We start from the raw sequence: 4,186 nt of genomic DNA, 5'->3' as shown, positions 1-4,186 counted from the left end.
TTATCTAATTCAGTCATCTTGATTACAGCCTCATGGACTTCATTTTCAGAGAAAGAATTCTGTAACAAACAGCCTACACAACATAGTGATTACTGAACAGTTAATTCTAATTAACTTGGGCATGACAAGAGAATTTTGATAAAGTCCTAGAATACAAATACAGTCTGCTTATATTGGACTAACTTATATAAAAACCCACAGCATAGTCTCCAGACAAAACAAGAGAGTCAAAGAGATCTAATTTAAAGAAACAAATGAGAAAATTAAAATCACAAATAATTTATTCTTCCGTTAGAGTTGATACAGTTTTAAATAGCAACAAAGTACACAGTGGTGGAAAAATGGCACAGAACCTATAAGCATTCAATCACAATAAGGCTGTCCATGCTTTATCTGTTCAAACTTGATGTCCATTTTCTTCTGTCCAAGTTGAAAAAAAACAAACTATTCTGACCTTATAACACCCACACACACACTCTTTCTCTCTCTCCCATACACACAGAGACACACACTGAATTCCTCCTTTTGATTACAGTATGTTGAGAACAGTATGCTCTGCTTATTCAAATTTATGGCACCCCTTCTGTTTTGTTTCCAGTTAGAAGTGGGAAAAACCAATTCAGTTATAAAGAATATATCTTATTCCCTGGGTATAGGCAACTGTGATGAAAATAGAACTTACCTTTGGGCTAGATGTTTTCAGATTATGCTTAAATAACCATGGTTAGAAATTTTAAGTGCATGCTTTCCTGCCCAATACAATATCCCTGAATTTAGCTAAAATAATCAGGCACAGAACAGTCTCAAATAATGATTAAATATGCCATACTAACAAACAAGGTGATCTAGAATGCAACCTCTGTGCTTTTAAAACAGAGAGAATAAACCTCATTGATAAGCATGTTCCTAAACATCTCTGTGTTACATTAACCAACAATAAAAAAAGGGAAAAACATAAAAGTGTCCCTTTATAAATGTAGCATTATTTCCAGTTAAGAAAGTTGAAACAGAGGTTTGTAAAGTCTCCTGAACTATTTTGTTTATATATCCAATTATCCTTCTAATGTTAAAAAATAAAATTACTGGATCAATGTTGACTTTTCTTTGATATCATTTATAAAATGCTTTGATATTACTTATTAAGTTCCCTGATTACTCAAACAAGGTAAAATTAACACTTTCATTCTCAGTTATTGCTATTTTAAGGAGAGGATTACCACTTCATTTATATGAAACTGTTACCAAAGCTTCTTCAGATTCAACATAAAATAATTCTTATTGCCTCACATTTTATAACAGTATTATAAATGATCTTTATAAAAAAGGTTTTAATCCACAAAACTGGAAGGCTTTTAAAAAAATGTCTTTTTACTCAAAACTGTATCACAGTGCCCTCGATTATCTAATAGATAAAAGGGATCTGCATTTCCTCTATAAGAACAGAAAAGTGGACATATGGTGTGCTTTGTCTTCTCCCTCACCTTTATCTTTGTAATACACCATTCTGAGACCAAAACAATCAAGCATCTACCATGCTCCAGTCCACATTAACAGAGGATTTCTGATTCTGTCCAGTGCGTAGTGTACCGCCTTGCATATTCACCACATGAAATAAACATAATATATAAAATATTGCTGCTGTAAAAAGTGTACATTTCCCTCTTCCCCTTACAAAAAAAAAAATCTGTGGAAAAGTATTAAATTCCCTTAACCTTCATAAACATACAAAGCTGTTCACACCTTTCAGTCTGTAACAGTTCATTTGAAACACAGTTCCGAAATCATTGCAAATTGGTTATGTCATTGCATTTTCTGTCCAATGTTGCCATCTAGGGTAGAAATGTGAAATCAAGAGTATTTTTTGAGCTACTAAAGCCTTTTACAACTAAACCACAAAGGCTGCTTACTGATGAAACAGCCACTTATCCACAAGGTTTTTCCAAAAACTAGATGGAATGAAAGGATCTCTTCACAGGGAGGTGTCCACAGTGCTGAGGTGACAATATGGCTGCTAATAGATACTGGCTATTGGAATGTAAGTACTTTTTCACTGCTGGTAATTTCCATACTGTCCCTAAAAGATAAATTTAAAAATATAATTAGATAATAGTTTGACCATAATAGTCTGGCATAGAAAATTACAAACAAATCATTTTTAACATTGTCACACAACAAAGGCACTTGCACCTACAACAAACAAGTTTTTATATTTTTAGGTGCATGGTATCTACCTGTAATTTCTTCTGGAATTATATTAATTGCAACTTGATTTCAAAGTTCAAAATATTCTAAGGATTAGCAGCAAATGAGCCTGAAATAATACCTGTTATATAGTGGGAATTTAAATGTTTGACAAATTTTGAGGAATTGAATTGAGGAGAATTGAGTGAAGTTCTAATTCTAGACTCCGTTGTGGTATATATTAGTGTATAAATCATATGCCAGTGAGACAACTTTGTGTTTAGCTTATTATTATATTACAAATTAACATCAAGAGTATTTGGAGTAAGTGGCAAGTGAAAATAAAAAGGTATCTAAGAGATTGAAGGTAAAGAACTTTCTATTCATAAAAAAAAAAAAAAAAAAAAAATGGATCCTTTCCTTGAGGTCAACAAAGTACTAACAGAGGTATTCAGACAGTGAGGACATAAAATAAGAAAAGTTTGTTTTGTTTTTGTTGCTTTTAATAAAGTAAACTTGAAGAATTGTAGGCTGACAGGATAGGAGAGAAAAACAGAATACAGATACAAAAGACATTATGACTTAGCACAAGTCTGTGACAGGAAAATAATGTCAGTATACATCTGCTAAGGTCAGCTTTTGGAGAAGGAACAGAACATTTTTTCCTCTAAACCAGAAGAAAGGTAGGAAAAAAAGAGAAACATACTAGAAAGCAATATATTTTATTTAAAATTTCTTAAATGTGTTTAAAGTAGATGCTCATAAAAGCATCTATTTTTGAAAAATACTCACTAGAAGTATATAATTAGATAATTGCTTTGTTTGGCTAACTTTCCCCTTCCAAGTCACATTAATATGACTCAAAAGATATTCTAGAGTTAAAACACTCATGTACCATAAAAAACAGTACCTTAAAAGTTTACATTTCCACAGAAGTAGATACAGTATGTGATAATCTGTCAAATGTCATCATACATAATGAAATAATGAATTCAGATATTTTACATTCATGTACTTTACATAGTTTTTTTTATTCCATTTGAAGGAAAGCTTTGAACTTTATTGAAAGATATTAAGGAAGGTCTGACTAAAAAGATAGCCATATACTATTTCCGGGTGTAAAATTTATATATTGTAAAGATGCCCATTTTACCCAATGTATTAACTGACTTAATTTTTTATTTTTTTCTTTACTTCAATAGCTATAGGGGGTACAAACAGTTTTGGTTACATTTTGCATTGTACAGTTTCAAAGAAGTCTGGGCTTTAAGTGTACCCACCACTCCACCATAGTTTACATAGGTATATTCAGTCAAACCAATGCTCATCTTCAAGTACTTATGAATAAAATGTGATCATATCTAAGATTTGTTTTAAAATATTCTAGACCAGGTGCAGTGGCTCACACCTGTAATCTCAGCACTTTGGGAGACTGAGGCAGGCAGATTGCTGAAGCCCAGAAGTTCGAACCAGCTTGGGCAACATAGCAACCTCATCCCTGCAAACAAAAAAACCCCAACCCACTAGCTGGGCATGCTGGTGCATGCCTATAGTCCCAGCTTCTCGGGAGGTTGAGGTGGAAGGATAGTCTGAGTCTAGAAGCTTAAGGCTGCTGTGAGCTGTGATCATCATGATCATGCCACTGCACCCCCATTCAGCACGGGTGACAGAGTGAGACCTCAACTCGGAAAAAAAAAAAATTTTTTTTTAGCCAGGGTGACTGCATGCCTATAGTCCCAGCTAGTCGGGATGCTAAGGTGGAAGGATATTTTTTAGACCAGGAGGTTAAGGTTGCCATAAGCCGTGATCACTGTGATCATGACAAATGCAGTCCAGTTTGGGTGACAGAGACTTTGACTTTTTTAAAAAAATAAATAAAAGCCGGGCTCGGTGGCTCAGCCTGTAATCCCGCACCTTTGGGAGGCTGAGGTGAGTGGATTGCCTGAGCCCACGGGTTTGAGACCCGCCTGGGCAGCAAGACCTCATCTCTGCAATAAATCAAAAA

General features: G+C 34.2%; 1 long non-coding RNA gene across 1 annotated transcript; it reads right to left on the bottom strand.

Annotated features, from left to right (window-relative positions):
• Window positions 1-263: 263 nt before the first annotated feature.
• LOC110595191 lies at window positions 264-3,628 on the bottom strand. Its single transcript, XR_002481652.1, has 2 exons — window positions 3,571-3,628; window positions 264-454 (listed from the first exon to the last, which is right to left on the bottom strand). It is a non-coding gene; the product is annotated as an uncharacterized LOC110595191 (long non-coding RNA).
• Window positions 3,629-4,186: the final 558 nt, after the last annotated feature.

Source organism: Carlito syrichta, unplaced genomic scaffold, assembly GCF_000164805.1.
Source record: "Carlito syrichta isolate Samal-C Ts95f unplaced genomic scaffold, Tarsius_syrichta-2.0.1 Scaffold287707, whole genome shotgun sequence".
NCBI classification, from domain to species: domain Eukaryota; kingdom Metazoa; phylum Chordata; class Mammalia; order Primates; family Tarsiidae; genus Carlito; species Carlito syrichta.
Note: the sequence above shows the minus strand (reverse complement) of the source record. Positions and strands in the feature narration are given on the sequence as shown.